Here is a 22,022-nt window from a genome sequence, read left to right as displayed (position 1 = left end):
CCAATGTTTCATTCAAGTATAACAAGTGTGTCATGGAGGTATGGTAACTGACAATGGGTGAAACTGAGTTTATAGAAGTACTTTTTCTGAAAGATTTCAGTCTAGGGCAGTGGTCGGCAAACCGTGGCTCATGAGCCACATGAGGCTCTTTGGCCACTTGAGTGTTCTAACGCCACTTCTTCAAAATAGACTCGCCCTGGCCAAAAACTGACTTCTGTGCATGGGCCACGAAGTTTCAATCACACTGTACGTGTGCACCCACATGTGGTATTTTGTGGAAGAGCCACACTCAAGGGGCCAAAGAGCCGCATGTGGCTCGCGAGCCACTGTTTGCCGACCACTGGTCTTGGGTGATAGAGTTAGAAATCCAGATTAAACAATGGTCTTTCAGCTCAACTACAAAGCTCACTGACTTGTTAGCTCTTTATGCAAAAGATGGTTACATAGCTAGTTAAGACCATGCACTTGATCGTCTTGGTAATCAGGTAACAAGGTCATTTGAGGGGAATATATGGAAAGGGGCATCCATTCAGGTAAACCAAACACTTGTCTTTCTAGAAGCTGATGGTTTTGTTTAACTCTTGGAGGGGAGGTTTAGAGGTCTCACTGGAAGGAAAGCCTGCATCTAATTCTTTTGCCTGAATACAGCTTGTTCTTCAGAGTAGATCTGTTTGTTCAGTAAATTCAGTACTCATGTGGCATTCAAGTAATGACTGAACATTGGAGAACCAAATTTAAGGTCCTCTTAATGACATTGGAGAAGTGTAGGCTAACTACAACTTTCTAACATCACATACCAGTGTCTCCATTCTCCCAGTGTTCACTCCACTTAAGTTATGATTGATAGTCATCTTTCAGCTTTCATTTGCACATTTAACAGACTGTACAGGGATTTCTGAAACATGGGCCTATCTCATCTTTGTCATAAATAAATTCTTTAAGATTGTAAAATGAATTGTATTATTTCCAAATATAATAACTGGATATTAACTTCCTCAGGTATAAACTTACCTAAGATATGCCCATGTGGAGAAGAATTCATAGATCAAATGCTATATCTATTCATTTTAGTCAGTGAGGATAACCCTGCATGCAATGAATATTTACTAAATTTTTTGTGAGAGCACAGTAAGGGGCTAGCTACTCTACATATAGTAATTCAGTGAATCCTAAACACAATCTTTTGTGAGATTTTCCTGTAGAGAATTCCGTTTTGAGGTGTCTGTCATTCCCAGTCCCTCAATTAAGAACCCTCCCAGCCTACTCACAACCTCCTTCAAAGAGAGCTCTAGGGGCCAGGCTTCTGTATGTGACTTGATGCCCATGGGTCAGAGCTGGTTCAACCAGGAGCTCTTCTATGAATTAGGAATTAAGATGTACAGAAACTAGTTATTTTCTGCTGATAACTAAATGTTAACTTGTGGTCATGAGAGCCAAGTCCATCACATTCATGTTGGGAAAGCAGAGGATGTAGAGAAAAATGTAAAGCAGATGTGGGAAATTGCAGCCATTGAGAGAGTAATTGCTTTCCCCAGGTGTTCTAGTTTCTGTTTACCTTTCCTGGGAGATCTGATACTGGTTCTGTAAGTAGGTTCCATGTCATCATCCTCATCCTTAAAACAAAGTCATCTTATTTTGCTTGTACCAGTTGGCTGCGTTTCTGACAACAGAACCTTGAAAGAAATTATTTCCTCTGTTTTCTTAGTGAGAAAAGTCAAGTCCAGAGAAGCCAATAAGTCATCCAGAGCAGTGCAGCTAGGACTTGGCCAAGCCAGGATTCAAGCCCTGTGCACAACATTCTCATGTTTCTGCAACTATTTGCATGGCTGTGGTTTCTACCAGCACAGTTTAATGTCGCTGAGGATCATTTTGCAGACTAGATGTGTTGTGAATGGTCTTGAGATTGCACACTGGTGTGACCTTGGCCTTTTCCTCTGTGCTGCTGAACATGCATGCAGCTGTGCCCATTGCTTAAAATATGTTTCCTCACCTGTAGGCCAGATTGACAGTTCTTTTTTTTTTAATATATTTTATTGATTATTTTTTTAGAAAGAGGAATAGAGAGTCAGAAATATCGATGAGAGAGAAACATCGATCAGCTGCCTCCTGCACACCTCCTACTGGGGATGTGCCAGCAACCAAGGTACATGCCCTTGACCGGAATCAAACCTGGAACCTTTCAGTTCGCAGACCCACACTCTATCCACTGAGCCAAGCCGGTTAGGGCAAGATTGACAGTTCTCCCTGCTGCTTCCCACAACTACTCAAGTCAAGCCTACTTGCTTAAAGCCATTCCTTCGGCTTCGAGTTCCCAAGCATTGTCAGAGCACTTTTATTTGGTCCATAAAAATGTAAATGCCTTGACCACCAACTTACATCACACACAAGAATAAACTCAAAATGGATAAAAGACTTAAATGTAAGTTGTGAAATCATAAAAATCTTAGAAGAAGCCATAGGCAGCAAAATCTCAGACATCTCTCATAACAATATGTTTGCAGATATATCTCCTAGGGAAAAGAAAACTAAGTAGAACAAACAAACAAATGGGACTACATAAAAAAAAATTTCTGCACAGCAAAAGAAATCATCCACAAATTAACAAGAGAGCCCACTGCATGGGAGAACATATTTGCCAATGACATATCTGATAAGGGGTTAATTTCCAAAATATCTAAGAAACTCATACAACTTAACAAAAGGAAGACAAAGGATCCAATTAAAAAAATTGGCAAAGGACTTTAAGTGGACATACAGAAGGCCAAGAGACATATAAAAACCTGCTCAAAGTCACTAATCATCTGAGAGATACAAATTAAAATGACAATGAGATATCACCTCACACCTGTCAGAAGGGCTATCATCAACAAATGACAAGTGCTGGTGAGGATGTGGAGAAAAGGGAACCCTAGTACACAGCTTGTGGGAATTGCAGACTGGTGCAGCCACCATGAAAAAAACAGCATTAAGTTTCCTCAAAACTTTAAAAATGGAACTTCCATTTGACCCAGTGATCCCACTCCTAGGAATATATCCTAAGAAACCAGGAACACCAATCTGAAAGGATATACGCACCCCTAAGTTCATAGCAGCACAATTTACAGTAGCTAAGATTTGGAAACAGTCCAAGTGCCCATCAACAGATGAGTGGATAAAAAGCTGTGGTACATCTACACAATGGAATACTACGCAGCTGTAAAAAAGAAATAATTCTTACCATTTACAACAGCATGAATATACCTGCAGAGTATTATGCCAGAGTATTATGCCAAGTATTAAGCCAGTCAGAGTAAGACAAGTATCACATGATATCACTCAAATGTGGAATGTAATGAACAAAATAAACTGATGAACAAAATAGAGCCAGAGACATAGACGTATAAAACAGACTGATGAATCTCAGAGGGAAGACGGGGTTAGGGGGTTGAAGAGTGGTTAACTTATATGCATATATGGACACAAACAATAAAGTGGTGAAGGCCATGGAGGGGTGGTTGTGGGGTAGAGGGGGTCAGTGGGGAAAAACAAACAAAAAAGGGGATGTCTGTGATACTTTCAACAATAAAGTGGGCGGGGGGGGGGGGGGTCAGGGGAAGTAAATGCCTTAGTCAGATCGGGCTGCTATTTAAAAATTCCCAGAGTCTGGGTGGCTCAAACAATAGGTATTTCTTTCTCATAGTTCTGGAGGCTGGGATGTCTGAGAACAGTGTGCCAGCATGTTTGTTGGGGTACTGGTGAGGGCCCTAATACTGGCTAGTGGCTGCCTTCTGTCTTTCTGTCTATACCTTCAAATGGCTGGGAGATGGGAGGTAGGGAAGGGGAGAGAGATAAAGAGAGAGAGAGAGAATGAGAATACCAGTACTCTTCGGTGTCTTCTTCTAAAGGCACTGATCCCATCATGAAGACCTCACCCTATGACCTAATTGAACCCTAATTACCTCCCAAAGGCTCCACTCATTAATACCATTATATTGAAGAATCAGGCCTCAACATATTAATTTTGGAGAGACACAGACATTTAGTTCATCACAATACCCTATACTATGTCCAATAAGGAAGAGATAGATTATATTATATTCCCTAATTAATTTCCATGTAAAGTCCTCATTAATTTATCAATCGCCCACTCAGACACACAAGTACACATATATTGACGGCATGTCTAGTTCTTTCATGCTTTGCTCCAAGCTTCTCTGGTTCACCTTTGCAACTCCCTGTCCAGGCTGCTCAGCATTGGCCTCTTCTTCATCTTCTCCCTGATCTTCGTGGTCATGACCACCAGGGCTGCACTGACTCAGCTGTGAACTGCCCTGCTCAGAGCATCAGAGTCATTCAAAGTGATGGGTCCTCCGAGATCAGTCCTCGGCCTCCCTCAAAGCTCATGTAAGCCACTTTTTCCTTGCTTCCTATTCTAAACACCACCACTTTATTTTCTTTCAAAAGTAGACTTTGATGACCTATAAATTATAGAACGTGAACTAGTGCGACACAAAAATTAGTTTCCCATTTCTTGAGAGCAGGGAGGGCTTAATCGTTAAAATCTCCCAGGAGATGAAGAGAAGTGGAAATATTTGTGTTTCTTTCATCTAGTGAAGCAGTGAATGGTAAAGCAAAACAATTAAATTTGTATAGTAAAAGAGCTTGAATGTTCACATCCTGCTACTAACATTTTTGTGCATCAGATGTGGTGCTAAATGCTTTATGAGGGATCCTTAATAATGAGGACTTTACATTATTACCCTTTGTAATAATCTCCTTTATGAGGGCTCAAAGGCTCAGAGAGGTTCAGCCAGGACTTTGAGTCACAGAGAAGATTTCAGCCCAGCCAGCCTGACCTCAGAGCCTGCAGCCTCACCTCCACTATTGTTTCCCTTCCAAAGACTGATGGAAGGTTGTCAGATGAATAATTAGATAAAGGAAACCCATGAGAGCTTTCCTAACCAACTAGTAATAAAAAGGTACTTTTACTTTCTGAAGTAAAACAATAACAATAAACAGGAGAGTTTGGGGTACATAAGAAAATAGTATCCAGTAGACTTCAGTAGATATGTTTGATAAATGTCAACTGTCACCATCTCTCTCCAACTACATCTTTCAGAAAGCTGCAATTTTGACCTCAGTTCCAATGACAGGGCATGTACTTGGTAAGTTGGACAAACATCGACATCCGCGTTGCACACACCTTTCTGTGAAAACAGCTCTACAAGGCTCCTGGCAGGGTGTGTGGCTGTAGCTATTTTCTCATTATATCTATTGTTTGATTCTCATGGGAATTATCAAGGTTTATTTCATTAAGACGATGCTTCATACTTAGACCAGAATCCATTCTCTGAGAATATTAAATGGTATATGAAAAGTGTCTAGACATGTTAATGCACCTTAATGTAGTTTTGTAGGGTGGATTAGACCTCAGTCCTGTGGACAAACTGAAGTCGGAAACTACTCATGTTTCATATCAACCTCTGCATTAATCAAAGACGAAGTGTAAGTACTTTTGTGATTCCTCCTAAATATTGAGATTGATATGAAAGGTAGTATAGGTGTACAATCTTTTACCCAAAGTACTTGAGGCCAGATGCTTTTCAACATACAGTTGTTTAAAAATGTAACATAGTGCTCACAGACTTTGCTACATGGCCTCCCAATGCACTAGAATCAATCATAGTTGACGTTTCCTCAGCGATACATAAGCCCATTCACTCCAAGTGTCAGTTTTTATCAGAATTTACTGCCAAATTAGAAGATCAGGTTTTGCCCTCAAATGAGTTACAAAATAATGTTGGTTTTGTTTTGTTTTGTTTTACAGCTTTATGCATGTTAGCACTGTGGATGAGAAACTGTGGGCCTGTAGTATGTATTCACTATTCTTAACCAGAAAGGAAACAAAACCAAAAATAAGATGGAATATTAACTTGAGGCAAAACTAAAACTGAAAGAAGTGGCTCTGTGTTCTCTTTCTCTAGCTCTTTCTTTCTTTCTTTCTTTCTTTCTTTCTTTCTTTCTTTCTTTCTTTCTTTCTTTCTCCTTTCTTTCTTTCTTTCTTTCTTTCTTTCTTTCTTTCTTTCTTTCTTTCTTTCTTTCTTTCTTTCTTTCTTTCTTTCTTCTCTTTCTTTCTCTTCCTTCCTTCCTTCCTTCCTTCCTTCCTTCCTTCCTTCCTTCCTTCCTTCCTTCCTTTCTTTCTTTCTTTCTTTCTTTCTTTCTTTCTTTCTTTCTTCCTTCCTTTCTCTCTTTCTAAGAATAACTTAATTATTAGTAGGGATGGAACCAATTTGGGGAAGAAATTGGAAGAGAGACATGTAGCTTTGAGAGAATAGGAGGAAAAGGACTGCCAGCACAGCCTTGAGGAGAGGAGCAGAGGGGGGCGTGGGTGAGCAGCTGCTTGTGTGAGTGTAAAGGAGGCAGGACATGGAAGTACAGGTGTGGTGACTGGGTCTTCAAGTCATCCTAGGGGCAGTGCCACTGATCAATGTCAGGGCAATATTTGGGTTGGAAATGGCAAACACTGATGTGTGAAACAGACTGTCAAGTGGAACCAATCCTTTAGCTGGAGTGTAGATCCCTGATTTTCAAACTCCTGGTTGTCTGGGCCTCCCTTATGCCCTGCCAATCCTACAGCCTTCGGTAGTCCCTTGCTGTCACGGACCTTCTCCAGCTAATAGCTTGCCCTATGAGACTCTTCCCTGGCTTTTTCATTTCTAGTTTGAACGTTGCACAAAATCATTTTAACTTTTGAAGGTCTCATCAAAAAGTAATATCCAATTCCTCTTTCTCAGATTCTGAACATTTGGATTCAAAATCAATGCAGAGCCTCAGCTTGCACCACTGTAAATATATTTCCAAAGGTCCTGTTGTATAAGATGTGATAAGGCAAATTGTTTTCTATGGGACTGAGGATAAGACACTTTAGGTTTTATTTACATTTTAACTTTCTTTGGAGTAGATCCTTCCCTTTTTTGCAGCCAAGAACTCCAATCTTTTTCGGCATCTTTAGACATACATTGATGCTGCCATGAGCTGAGAAAAACCAACAATTTCAAGTACAATATGATATCACTCATATGTGGAATCTAATGAACGAGATGAACTAACAAACAAAATAGAGACAGACTCATAGATAGAAAGCAGGCTGACAGCTGTTGTGGGGGGAGGGTTTGGGAATTGGGGGCATGTGGAGGGATTGAGCAAAAAATTTTAAAAAAGAGGGAAAACACTCATGGTCAATAGACAGCAGTGTGGTGACTGTCAGGGGTAGAGGGAGAGGTGGAGGAGGGTACAAGAGGGATAAATGGTGATGGAAGGAGACTTGACTTGGGGTGGTGAACACTCAATACCATGTACAGATGATATATTGTGGGATTGTGCACCTGAAACCTGTATAATTTATTACGCAGTGTTAACCTAAAAAATTCAATAAAAAGGGAAAAAAATAAAAAATAAAACCCAACAATTTATCCTTAAATATAATGAAAATGCATTATAAGTAAATTTTGTTTTAGATTAGATTAAATATTAAATTAAAACTATTAATTTAAAAAACAAAAAAAAATTAAACTTTAGAAAACTTTTTTAAAAAATTGGAAAATATTGTAAAACAAGATAACAAAATATACTTACTTCTTTTTATGTTTCCACATAGGCCTAGGAACATTTTTAAGATTTTAAAGCAATGATTTATTGGTTGATAATAAGGTTTCAAAAATGATAGCAGATAAAAAAAAAAACAAACTTAAATGAGCATAATAGAAGTACAGGAAACAAACTTACACTCTGTAAGTTTACATAGCTATACTAAAAATATTGAAAAACTGGGGAAAACACAAGGATTCCCAAGCACACATTGATGCTCTCAGAGTGATGCCATCGCCAAACAAAATATAGCTTCTTGGAAACTTCATTGTGAATTTTATAAGTGCATGTGCCAAATCCGCAGGATATTCACTTCGCATTGTGGAAGACACCTTTGGAGCAAAAAAACAAACACAATGGATTTATTATGTTAGTAAGCTCACATGTTCTCTGTTGATAAATATTTACCACTTTTGGCAAGTGTTATTTACCATTTTTGGCAAGTAATAGTATCATAGCTTTGATAAAAATATCAAAATTATGCTATTATTATCTGGGATTTTTTTGTCTTGTTTCCATTATTGTCTTTCTTTTAAATCCTCTGTGAATTATCATATTGTGTACAAAACTGAATGCAGACCTGTTTTCTCTGCAAAAACACTGATTTTTCTGTTCCGAAAACCTTCTATCCCATAAACACTATGGCAGGGGTGGGCAAACTTTTTGACTCGAGGGCCACAATGGGTCCTTAAACTGGACTGGAGGGCCGGAACAAAAGCATGGATGGAGTGTTTGTGTGAACTAATATAAATTCAAAGTAAACATCATTACATAAAAGGGTACGGTCTTTTTTTTTTAATTTCAATAGTTTTATTCATTTCAAACATTTTAACAAGAAGAATGTAAACACTAATTATTATAATTTGAAACTTCAAAAAATGGAGGAATCATAGCACAATAACATACCTTATATTGAAGATAGCAAAGGCAAAATAAAATTGCCTAACAAAGGAAAGGTACAAAAGCCTTTCAAATTAAACTTAAATATAATAAAATAACTTAAAACTAAAACAAATAGAAAAGAACAAAATGTGTAAAGAGTAAATTAAACATTTTCTTTAGTGCAACTTCCAAATTATGCCCGGGACGTAGATGTAGATGGCAATGTAGACTGGGTTGAAAGGTTTTTGGTCTTTAAAACATCAACTTCAGTGGGAACAGTGTTGTTGGTCTCCTTTTTAGCTAATGCTCTGATACTGTGCTCTCCAGGGGCGTGTCTCCCTACATCACCACGATAACGTGTCTACGCATTCCCAGGGTGATGTCGGGGGACGCGTCCGCGGGCATTACAAGGAGCCTCTGGAAGATTGAGAGGTTGTTCCTTCTACTGAATGGGCGGATATAAATCCGCCCACTCAGAAGAAGGAGCTGGGGCCGTGTTTCCCGACGACGTTGCCATGTTAACACTGCTGCTGGTGAAGGAGCGGAGGGAAGAGCAAGAGAACCCTCCGCTCTTTCGGCTCCGCGGGCCGGATAGAACAGCCGAACGGGCCGGATCCGGCCCGCGGGCCATAGTTTGCCCACGGCTGCACTATGGGCTAAAGGTTTTAGTCACAATCCTATCCTTCCTTCTCTTCTTCCTTGTTTCCATGCCCATTCTGGTAAGTTAATAAATATTTTAATCATTTCTATGAGGTAGTAAGTCTCAAGTATGTTTTCATTGCAGTTTCAATTCTCTCATTTTATTCCCCTTCTAATACCCTCCAGTTCATCCTCCAGCCACCTCCTGCCATTCTAACCAGTGGCCCATCCTCTGTGCTCCATATTACTTTACACATACCTCTGTCCAGGAGTTACCATGTTTTTTTCTGAAATTGTTGGACTATTTGATTCTCTCCACCATTCAACTTTTACTTACTAGTATGTCTTCAATTGGAAAACAATGCTTGGTCCTCAGTATATATTTGGTGAATACTGTAAATAAAAGAGGTGCCCATGTGACCTGATCATCTTCTGCTTAAAAATCCAACTCCTACATGTGACAAAGCACACCCTTACAAGCTGTCCTGGGCTAGGTTTCTAGCATGCTCCTGAACTATTTTCATCACTGTGGACTTATAATTATTTGCCTTTGCACATGCATTTCCTCTGTCTCCACTATATCCCCCTGCACTCTCCCACCCCATGCCGTGCTTTTGACCAGGCCCATTCCACCTGGTAAACTTTCATACATCTTGCAAACCCACCGTAAGTGCCATATTTCTGTGATACCTTATAATTCTTTGTACATGTATTACCAAATGCACTTATATGATTGTATTGTAAATGCTTTTAATTTGTGTTGTGTCCTTAGAGTTTAGCTCAGTGCCCAGCATCTCTCAGAAGCTCCATAAATGTGATCTGATTAAATGACTGTGTCCTGAGTTAATGGAATAAATAGTACAGGGATAACAGCACAGGGCTTAGAGACAGAAAAAAATATATTTAGTTTGAATTGTGGTTCTGATTGGTACCCACTATGTGAGCTTAGGCTAGAAACTTAATAGCTCCCATCTTAAGTTGTCTGTAAAATGGAGGCAATAATTCATGTCTAATAGGTTTGTGAGGATTAAGTTGGGGAACATGAACATGCCAGGCAGAGATCTGGGAGCACACAGTTGCCCAATGAAAGGCAGATGTTATTACTAGCTCTGGGAATCCTATAGATGATCCTATAGATCATGTATGGCTGGGTTGGATTCCCAGGAGATGAGGTTTTACCTGGACTTTAAAGGAGGACTAAGACCCTAATTAAAGGAGATGAGACAGGTGTCACTGCAGGCAAAGATATAACTTAATCAGGCTTTTTTCTGAAGGAAGCAGGTAGACCAGTGTGAGCGAAGGATGGAGGCACATGAAGTCAGCAGGCACAAGGCTCCAGATGGTGGAGGGCCTTGAGTGCTAGACTGAGCGGCTGGCCTTGACTTCTTTCCAGAACTGCTAAACCACAGCAATCCCTTTAGAAAATTGTTCCTGCTGAGTTTCTCCCAATGTGATCCAATGGCTGTCCATTCAAAAAAGCTACTTTGCACAAGTCCCCACCCATGGAAACCACATGTAAGCAGCACTGAACGTTGAGCTGTGCCAGCCACCCCCACCTCTACCCGCAACTGTTATTTCATGGAGAACCTAATCACAACAGTCTCCAAGAAGAGCAGAACTGTCAAACCCTGCACACTTCTCTCCAGCGCTCTTTTAACAGCTCCCACCTGCCTCCATGGCCCTTCTGTATGGCAGGCAACCAGTGCCTGGAGGAGCCACAATTTCATTACATCTTCCGGTTTCATTTGTCAGCTCGTCAAAGAGGGGAGCCTTCTGAGTAGAGCACTAGCTTCTCTATTGTGAATATTGCCATCACCACTCATCATACTAAATGCCATTGTTCATGAAGATATAGGGTCAGTGGGAAAGCTGTAATCTAAAACAACATTCTCTTATATTTTATTCATTCTTTTTAAATAAGGGAGTTTAAGGAGGCAATGTATATCTTATCGGGGAGACAACATCTTGTTAGCTGGCTGACGAACTGTCTAGAGAACAGTGCATCTCTATAAGCAGTTTGTCACAATTGGTTAATTTTTAATACCATGAAGGTTTTACTACCTTTTTTGGAATTGCAGAGTTTTAGACTGAAAATGTGTGTTTCTCTGCATGAAGTATGCTTTCTGGGAGTGTTGGGTGGCCATTTTCCTATCTAATGGCTCAAATGTGGCTGTGGTTTAGCCATTCTAGCCCAAAAAGAGGGTCCAGAGTCACTGTGAATGCTTCAGCCTCTCGCTGCATGTGGCTATTGAATACTTGAACTGTGGCCAGGGCAACTAAGGATTAAATTTTTAATTTTTTAAAGTTTGATTAATTTTTAAAAATTAAAAACATTTTGTTCAGTTATTAGAAAACTTTCAGTTATTGGAAAAACTTTGGTTATGTGCATCTACTTTTATTAAAATTTTCCTTTTGCAAATTTAAATGCAGTTGTAAGAAATAGGACAGAAATCCCATGTATCCTTTATCCAGTTTCTCCAATGATAACATTTTATAAAATGATAGCATAAGATCACAACTGGGATACTGATTTGACAGATTTAGAACATTTTCATCACCACAAGGATCCCTCATGGTGTCCTTTTATATGTTTATAGTCACACCCACATCACTCACACATTCCTTCATCTCTGACCCTGGCAGTCACTAATCTGTTCTCCATTTCTATAATGTTGTCTTTCCAAGAATGCTATATAGATGGAATCATATAGTAAGCATCTTTTTTGATTCTGGGTTCCTTCACTTAATTTATTTAAGGTTTATCCACATGGTTGTAGGTTTCTTTTTCTTTTTTTAAAATATGCTTTTATTGATATGAGAGAGAGAGAGAGAGAGAGAGAGAGAGAGAAACAGCAATTTGCTGCCTCCTGCTCACCCCAACTGGGGATTGAGCCCACAACCCAGATATGTACTCTGACAGGGAATAGAAGCAGGACAGGTTTATTTCTTTATATTTCTAAGTAATGTTCTACAACAAGCATGTCAAACTCGCGGCCCATGGGCCACATGCCTCATTTATTTGGCCCGTGTTAGACTTTTAGTTTGTCATGTTCTATGGTATGAATGCCCCAGTTTTTGTAACCATTGATCAGTTGAAGGGCATACATAGTTTTTCCAGTTTGGGGCCATTATGAGTAAAGCTACAATAAACATTTGTGTACAGGTTTGTGTCAACGTAAGTTTTTATTTAACTGGAGTAAATTCCCAAGAGTGAAAAGTCCTATGTTAGTTACATGTTTAGTTTTATAAGAAACTGGCATATTGTTTGCAGAGTGGCTGTGGCACGTTGTATTTCTACCAGAATACGAGTGAGCCTGTTTCTCTGAGTCTTTGCCAGCATTTAGTATTGTTCCTATTTTTTTGTCTTTTCCTACTACTAAGTATATAGTGTGACTGTACATTTTCAACTGCAAATGTTATGAAATATACATAGAAATCAAGTATTTGTAATGAAGAGTTAGTATCCAAAATAAAATGTGCTTAGGTATAAAGTACACCCTGGATTTTGAAGATTTAGTACTAAAAATGTAAAATATTTCAACAGTTTTTTAAAAAATATCAGTAACATGTTGAAAAGGTTATAGGATACATTGGTGTGTATAAAATGTATTTTAAAAATTAATTTCCAGTGTTCTTTTTTCAAACGTGGCTACTACAAAATTGGAAATGATCTGGTGGTCACTCTGCTTCTGTTTGACGAGCTGGTCTAGACCATAATGATCACAGACTCAGCTGAGCCTCTATGGAGGGCCTTTTTATTCATTGCAGGAGTCAGCAAACATATTCTGTGAAAGGCCAGCTAGTAAATATTTTAGCGTTTGTGGGCCATAAAGGTTCCCTTTTCGAGTTTGCAACTGTACAACTCTGCTGTTGTAGCACAAAACCAATTATAGCTAATACTTAAATGATTGAACATGACTGTGTTCCAATAAAACTTTATTTATAGTAACAGGCAGTGAGCCCAAGGGCTATAGTTTGCCTATTCCTGGTATAAAGAATTTAATTTAAGCATACAAACAGCAGCAAAGCCCATACAGCTTGGCCCTGTCAGATATGCTGTAGTCAATAGACGGAATTTAGCAGGGTGGATGGAAGAGCAGAGAAATTAAACAGGGGATGGCGAACCTCTCAGAAATTAGCAACCACTGCAAAATGCTACCACCCCCAGATTTGGAGGGACAATGGATGGGAGGAGGGTGTTCTCAGAGTTCATCTGGTGGGAGCCAGTGCCATGGGAGTGGGGGAGGGGGTTGGCTGCCAGGCAGGGGCTGGGACTGTGGAGGGAATGGCTTTAGGTAATCCAGTGGCTGCCAGGGTTTCCCCTGCCTTCATCCCATCAGATCTGTGCCAGGGCCTTGCAGTGGGTGAACCCACAGCAGGAAGGGAATCTGGGAAATGTAGTTCTGGTGCAGGGCAGACCCTGGAAGCAAGGAGAAAGGATCTGAGAGCAATGGTTTTTAAATCCATGGATTAAACCTAAAATTAAAGGGAAATAGGAGCTTTGAGCTAGCTTGGTGGCCAAGAACAGCATTTTGTGCCGCATATTTCCTTTCTTCGTGCGGACTCTTTTGAAGTAGTTTTATTATTTAATCCCTCAGGGAAGATAGTTAGTCAAAACAGAATAAGATGTCAGGCCCCAGGACCTGCGTGCTCAGATGGAGCCATCAGTTCTGTCGGTAAATCATCAGGAGCCAGCAGACGTGATGCCAGTGATGGATTGCAAGCTGGTGGTTTGCAGCAGCAGGAAATGTGACAAGTTTTCCCTCTGGGCATGAGCCACCCATACAATGTGAGATTGGAAAATAGGAAAACTGAATTTCACTTTAAATCCAACTAATGGACAAGGCATTTTTTTCCTCTATTTTTGTCCCTTCTTTTACTATCTAAAATACAGTAAAACTTCAATTTTGCTTTAATCCATTCCTGGCTTCCTAGAGCTGGGTTTGAAAGTGCAAAGGTAAAGGCCACTGACAACATGTTCACTTATCTTTGAAATGACATCAGTCCACTGAAAAGCCCCTCATTTGTCCTCACTGTGTCCTGCAGAGATGCTGCCAGATGCCTCTAACATTCCCTTAGTCATTTGTTTTAAGAGACAAACTCCTTCTCCTTTTCTTTATATTTCTATGTCAGGTAACATTCCTGGATTCCTGATCCATTGCTTCACTCTCTTCAGGAGACTGGGGCAGACTGAACTGAATGGGATTTGGGAGAGAGATCTAGACATGTGTCCCAAGCCCTCGTCAGCCCATTTCTTAGCAATCATGAACTGGCCTATGCTCTCCCTTAGGCCTTTAAAGACCTTGCTACAGTGTGGGCATGCTTTTGTTTAGAGCTGCCTGTGATAGGGAGGAGGGATGACTTAGCATTTGTTTTCCTTTTTCTTTTTTTAACTTTATTTTACTTGTTGACACTATTACAGATACCCTCATCCTCCTCCCCCACTTTGTGCACCTCCCCCTTTCTTCTGGCCATCACCACATTATTGTCTATGTCCATGGGCTATACATATATTTTCTTTGGCTAATCCCTTCACCTTCTTTCATCCAGCCTCCACCTCCACCCTCTGACAGCTGCTGTTAGTCTGTTCCATGTACCCATGCCTCTGTTTCTATTTTGTTCATCAGTTTATTTTGTTCATTATGTTCCACATATAAGTGAGATCACATGGTACAGTGTTTGTCTTTCTTTGACTGACTTATTTCACTTAGCATAATAATCTCCAGGTCTATCCATGCTGTCATAAAATGTAAGACTTCCTTCTTTTATGGCCACATATTCCATTGTGTAAATGTCCCACAGCTTTTTTATCCACTCATCTACTTGGGCTATTTCCAGATCTTGCCTATTGTAAATGACACTGCTATGAATATTGGGGTGCATATATTCTTTCGAATTGGTGTTTGGGGATTCTTAGGCTATATTCCCAGAAGTGGTTTCACTGAGTCATAGACAGTACATTTTTAATTTTTGAGGAAACTCCATACTGTTTTCCACAGTGACTGCACCAGTCTGCATGCTCACCAACAGTACACTAGGGTTCCCTTTTCTCCACATCCTTACCAGCACTGTCATTTGTTGACTTATTGATAATAGCCATTCTGCATCTCTCTGGTGACATTTTTTCATATGTCTATTGGCCATCTGTATGTCCTCTTTGGAGAAGTGTCTATTCAGGACGCAGTATTTGCAAATCTACATAGTTGAGGGTCTAAATTTATATTATTTTAAAAATTAAATTTGTCGATCTAACATCGATTAATAAAATTATATAGGTTTCAAGTGTACAATTCCTTGATATACCATCTATATATTTATATGCTTTAATAAGCATCATCATCTAGAAAAGTGATTTACACCTCCTTGCAGTTGATTCTTATATTTCTCTCTCAGTAAATTTTAAACTTAGGAGAAGGGGTATGTGATATATTTATGTGTCCCTCTAAAATCTCCAAAATTAAGCACCCCTCTCTCATAGTAGAGGTAACCTGAAAGCAAGAAACATGTGTTAATACACCTGTATTAAAAGTTGATATTTAATATATAACCTGGATAGGTATTCTGCTAAAAGTTCCCCCCCTCTCTCTCTTTCTCTCTTTAGTCCTCCCACACATAGTCAACTTAATGTTCCCCAAATTTTCTACCTTTCAACAAATAACACCACCCTCCACTAAGGTTTTGAGGCCAAACATGTAAGTATTGTGGATTTTTCTTTTTTCTTCACCCACAACATTCATAGGCGAGTCCTTTTAGCTCTAGTTCCAAGATATAATCCAATCTGTCCACCTCTCAGTACCAACACCACTACCTTTCCAGCCACCATCATCCCATGCTTAGAGTCCGCAGTAACCTACTGTCCAATCTCATTCTTCCATCTTGCCTACTTAAGTCATTCTTCATGCAGCCAGAAATACGAACTGCTTAAAACTTCTCAGAAGTTTCCTGTTACACTTAAAATCCATCCAGTCTTCTCACCAAGCCAGTAAGACTCACAAACCAGCAACTCTGCCTCTCTCCTATTTCTCTCTATGCTTCTTCCACACAGGCCATTTTGCTCTTTCATAAAAGCATAAAATTGGTTTATAACTTAAGAGTTTTAATTTTTGTCTCAAATGCTTGTCCCACAGATTTTTCCAGACTCCACTCTTTCCAACTAAAATTTAACCTCTCGAGAGAGAGACCTGATTCCTATCCCAATTAGTCACCCCAACTTACTGACACAGGAATCCATCACCCTGCTTATTTTCTTCGTAGAACTTCCCTATTTGCAATCTCACCTGTGAATGCGGATTATTTAGGGTAGGTAAGGGTGGTAATAAATGGATCCCCAAATCGTATCATGGTTCTACCTCTATAGAAATTTGTTTATTGTTCATGAAATAGTCCAAGATAGGTGTTCCTGTTTATAGACAACTCTCCTCCATGTATGGATTCAGAGTCTCAGATGCCTTTCACCTTGTGGCTCTGCTATTCTTTAGAGTCTGATGTCAACAAAAGGCGAAAATGAGTGTGTGTAAAGCATGCTCACTTCTTAAAATCTTTGGACCAGAATTGGCACATACTACTTACATTCAAATTCTTTTGGTGATAACTAGTCACATGGCCTTACCTACCTGCAAGGAAGTGGAGGTAATAGGTGATAGAGTTCATCATCATCAAGATGATAATCACCAATAATAATATTCTGTGGAAGGAGAGAAACAGATTTTGTTGGAAATTAGACATTCTGCTACAGCTGCTCCTTTAGACACTCATTTCCTCTCTAATTGAGACAGCACAAGGTGCCATTTCAGATACTGTGCTCACCTCAAGTTCCAGAATCTCTGAGTAATTCCCAGTTCTTTTCATCAGGTCCAGATGTCGTTCCTCATGTTCTGATGACTGAATTGAAAGATTAGCTATCATTCACCTACCCCTAAATAAAATGGTATATCAGGGACAAATTATGCATTCCCATCCAAAAAAAAGGGAGTTTGAATGAGAATTTGAATATGAAATTGGGAAACACATCAAGTCAATAGTCCAAACCAGTGATGGAATGTTTGAGACAGGGACTGTGAATCTGTTTTTCCAGTGAAGGAATTTTCCTAGTTAAAATCTAGATTGCTTGTGGGGAACTCCCTTATTTATTACACTTTGTGGTTTTTTCCTTTGCTTTCTAAGAGGCTCTTTCTTTTTCAGTTTCTTTCCTCTATGGCCACATCTGCAGTGAGGTTGGGGAATATGTCTTCCTTACAGGCTGTGCATTTGTTTTTTTTTTTTGCAACTTGCTTCCTGCTCATGTAACTTTGGGAGACCAAAGGATTTGAGAGGGCAAGGCTTATTAAAGGCCAGGCTCATGGTTTCTTTGGCAATAAAGTACCCTCAAAACTTATTAGCATTTTGATCTATTTGCTTCCAATCAATGTTGTGTATCCACAGTCTTCTCCTGTACTGTATGTCCTCAGTTAACATTGCTGATAGGTTCTAAGAAATTAAGTAAAACAACATGTAAGGAAAGCAACTTTACCCCAGCCTCATTGATATAAACTAGAGTGAAGTTCCTGCAGCATCTCAGCAACATTACAATAAAACAATGTTAAAAGAAATGACTTTGATACTGCTATATTTTTGCTTCCTGAAACCCATGTCTCTCACCCCCAGGCCTATGGTGTCACCTGAAACAGTATGTATGAGCTGGAAAGCAACACCTATAATCTTATTTTTGTTTCCAACTGAGTCTATATGTTTAAATTACAATTCCAATAAGTACTTGTCCTCATTTTTTATTCTCATCTCCTGATATTTATGGTAATTTATCATTTGTTTCTCCATTTCAACAATTCCCTTAGTTTCTGTTTGCTAAGCAGTCAGTGTTCCCCTGAGCTTATTAGTTTTTAATACTATGTTGGAAAAAGCAGTAACTATAACCTGACACAAACTAATACCCAAAAAGTGGAGCAATAAGCTAGGCAGGTGCTTCCTCAGTCTTCCCAGTATGGTAGAGTGTTCTCAGATATTTTTAACTGCATAATGCAGGTCTTCATGTTTCTAGCCTGTGATATCTGTTCCAGGCCACTCACTGCTTGGCCACATATTCAGATTATTTTCATAGCAGCACCAAAATCATGGAACTGTGTTCTATATTGTTTGGGATAGATAATAAACAGACCTCACAATATGGGGTGCGGCAAAAGTAGGCTTACAGTTGTGAGTACTCGAAACACAGAATTTATTCTTGTGTTACTACTTATTGAATAGAAGCCCATTGCATGAAGATTCGTGCAAGAATAGGCCTTCCTTCCCCTGACTGCCGGCACTGGTTTTCCTCTGGCACCCGGGACCCAGGCCTTCGCTCCGGCCGGAGCCTTCAGTTTTCGCTCCAGCCAGAGAGCCTCTCCTGTAGCTCCGTCCGCCCCCTGCCCTACCCCTCATAGCAGGCGTCCTGCCCCGCCTGGCTGTTCCATGCCTATGTATGCAAATTAACCCGCCATCTTTGTTGGGTTAATTTACATACTCACTCCTAATTGGCTGGTGGGTGTCACGGAGGTACAGTAAATTTGCATATTTCTCTTTTATTAGTATAGATTCTTGTATAATGGCTTCCACCTGTAGATGATTGCTTACCACTTCCGTAGCAGTTCAGGGCAGGGCTTCCTGGCTAGCAGGTGTCTTTATTTCAAATAGTGATTTGGGGACTCAGGCAACTTCCCTGTGGAGGTTTCTCTATTCCTTGGGGCCTTTGTTATTATTATCACGTCCATTTGGGTCACAGACAGGCAAAGTTAAGAGGGAATTGCACCCTACAGCTATTTTTTTAAAGCCTTTGCTTAAAAGGGACACAGATCCCTTTAACATTTTATTGCCAAGAAGTAGTCACATGACCACATTTATATGCAAGGGGAGCTGATAAATTTAATCCTACCTGAACAATTGCTGCCCAGTAACAAATATATTCTCTGAAAGAGGAAATACGTATGTTGGTGGACTTGCAGCCATCTTTGCAACATGCATAGATGTGCTTCAGTTTCTGTCTATCGTGCATCTTGATTAAAATGAAAACCTTATGAGCCCAGATTCTTCCTATTATTTCATTGGTATAGTCCCATGGCACAGAATAATATCTTGATTAGAATAATCACTCAATAAATATTTGTAGAAGAAATGACACTATGATTAATAAATTGTACTCTGGGGTTCATTGTCCTGACTCTGACAGGTATTGTAAACTCAAGGTGGTTGTTTCAATTTCTTCATCATCCAAAGGTAAAATCATATTATCTATCTTACAAAGTAAGGATTAAATAAGATACTATCTATATATATAATAGAGAAATATGCTAATTAACCAGGAAGCCTTAAAGGGTTGACTGGACAGGAGGAGGTTGTGCACACAGTGTCGGGGGTGGGGCGGCAGGGGCCTCTGCTCAGCTGTGCCGGGGGAGGGCCTGGTCAGCAGCCGCTAGGGCTGCTTCAAGGGCGAGAGAGGGAGGCAGGACTGGATCGGCAACTCCAGGGTGGGCAGCACAGCCAGACTTGCCCTCAGGCAGGTCCAGCCACGCAGCTTGACAGCAGACACCAGGGTCTGCTTGGCCATAGCCGTGGTGACCTGTGAGCAGGTAAGCGGCCCGCAGGCAGCACCCAGCACAGCCTGCTTGCCCATTGCTACGGTGTGCAGCAGGCGGGCCCCGCAGAGAGCATAGAACCACGGGGAGCGAGCCTAAGCCATCAGTAGGACATCCCCTGAGGGCTCCCTGATTGGAGAGGGTGCAGGTCGGGCTGAGGGACCTCCCCCCCCCCCCCCCCGCACGAATTTCATGCACTGGACCTCAATTATATATATATATATCTCACACTTAGCATTATTCTTAGTGCATAGTAAATATAGTCAACATAACATTCAGTAAATGTTAACTAATCTTAGTATTGCTGTTATTATATGTGCATATATCTACACAAATACACCATATCATAAAATTTTGAAGATAATTGGATAGAATATTACCTCTTAAATTAAAAACAGAATCCATTATTAAAATGGTTGTTTGGGACCTGAGTAGGAGTTTGATGTTAAAACAAGTCACTGTTTTGGATTCATAAATTTAGAGGATTATATTCTAACTAGAGGCCCCATGCATGAAATGCGTGCATGGGGCGGGGGGGGTCCCTCAGCCTGGCTTGCAACAATGCCAGTTTCCTGCGCGCCCAGGCTGGCCTCCCTCCTTCCGTGGGCCAGGGCATGTGGGACTCTAGGCTCATGGCTGGGGCGATGCCACCAGCATCCAGCACCCCGGCAGCTATGGGCACCGCCATCTTTGTGATGGAGTGATGTTTAATTTGCATATTACCCTTTTATTAGATAGGACTAGTGGCCCAGTGCATGAAATTCATGCATTGGGAGGGGGGGGGTTCCTCAGCCCGGCCTGTACCCTCTCCAATCTGGGACCACTTGAAGGATGTCCTACTGCCAGTTTAGAGGGATCGGGCCTAAACTGGCAGTCGGACATTCCTCTCACAATCCAGGACTGCTGGCTCCTAACCGCTCACCTGCCTGCCTGCTTACCTGCCTGATTGTCCCTAACCACTTGGCCTGCCAGTCTGCTCGCCCCCAACTGCCCCCTGCCACCGGCCTGCTCTCCCCCAAATGCCCCCCACCCCGCCAGCCTGATCACCCTTAACTGCCCCTTGTGCCAGTGTGCTCACCCTCACCTTCCCCCCTGCTGGCCTGCTCACTCCGAACTGCCCCCCTGCTGTCCTGATCACCTCCAACTGACCCCCACTGATGGCCTGCTCGCCCCCAACTGGCCCCCCTGTTGGTCTGCTTACCCCCAACAACCCCGCCCCCCACCAGTTTTATCACCCACAACTGCCGTCCCATCCTGGCCTGATCACCCACAACTGCCCTCCCCTCTTGGCCTCTAACCACCTCTACCTCAGCCCCCCACCATGGCTTTGTCCAGAAGAACGTCCGAAAGGTCTCCTGGAAGGTCTTCCAGTCTAATTAGCATATTACCCTTTTATTAGTATATACTAGAGGCCCAGTGCACAAAATTCGTGCACAGGGTTGTTCTCAGCCCAGCCTACACCTTCTCTAATCTGGGACCCCTTGAGGGATGTCTGACTGCCCGTTTAAGATCGGGCCTAAATGGGCAGTCGGACATCCCTCTCACAATCCAGGACTGCTGGCTCCCAACTGCTCACCTGCCTGCCTTTCTGATTGCCCCTAACCACTTCTGCCTGCCAGCCTGATCACCCCCTAACCACTCCCTTGCCACCCTGATTGATGCCTAACTGCTCCCCTGCCACCCTATTTGCCCCTAACTGCCCTCCCCTGCAGGCCTGGTCCCCCCCAACTGCTCTCCCTGCAGGCCTGGGTCCCTACCAACTGCCCTCCCTTACAGGCCTGGTCCCTCCCAATTGCCCTCCCCTGCTGGCCATCTTGTGGTGGCCATCTTGTGTCCACATGGGGGCAGGATCTTTGACCACATGGGAGCAGCCATCTTGTGTGTTGGAGTGATGGTCAATCTGCATATTACTCTTTTATTAGATAGGATAGAGGCCTGGTGCATGGGTGGGGGCCAGCTGTTTTGCCCTGAAGGGTGTCTGGATCAGGGTGGGGGTTCCCTTGGGGCGTGGGGCGGCCTGTGGTGGTTTGCAGGCCGGCCATGCCCCCTGGCGACCCAAGCAGAGGCCCTAGGATCTGGGATTTATTTATCTTCTATAATTGAAACTTTGTAGCCTTCAGCGGAGCTAAGACTCCTGCTTGCTCCATGGCGGCAGCCATTTTTGTTGGGATTTATTTATCTTCTATAATTGAAACTTTGTAGCCTTGAGTGGAGGCCTTGGCCAGCCAGGGTGTGTGGAAAGCTTGGCTTCCTCCATTGCCGGGGGGCAAC

General features: G+C 41.5%; 1 protein-coding gene and 1 pseudogene across 2 annotated transcripts in view; one reads left to right on the top strand and one right to left on the bottom strand.

The window, feature by feature from the left end:
• LOC308249532 (procathepsin L-like) overlaps window positions 1-17,052 on the bottom strand; it is a 31,887-nt pseudogene extending 14,835 nt beyond the window's left edge. Inside the window, exons 1-2 of the transcript in view lie at window positions 16,954-17,052; window positions 16,761-16,831 (exon numbers count right to left, since the gene is read on the bottom strand). The product of the transcript in view is annotated as a procathepsin L-like (transcript). The remainder of the gene's footprint in view (window positions 1-16,760; window positions 16,832-16,953) is intronic.
• Window positions 1-22,022, top strand: part of THSD7B (thrombospondin type 1 domain containing 7B) — an 885,792-nt gene that overhangs the window by 240,729 nt on the left and 623,041 nt on the right. The gene's annotated exons all lie outside the window — the stretch shown is intronic.

This window comes from Plecotus auritus, assembly GCF_963455305.1.
Source record: "Plecotus auritus genome assembly, chromosome: 5".
Taxonomy (NCBI): domain Eukaryota; kingdom Metazoa; phylum Chordata; class Mammalia; order Chiroptera; family Vespertilionidae; genus Plecotus; species Plecotus auritus.
Note: the sequence above shows the minus strand (reverse complement) of the source record. Positions and strands in the feature narration are given on the sequence as shown.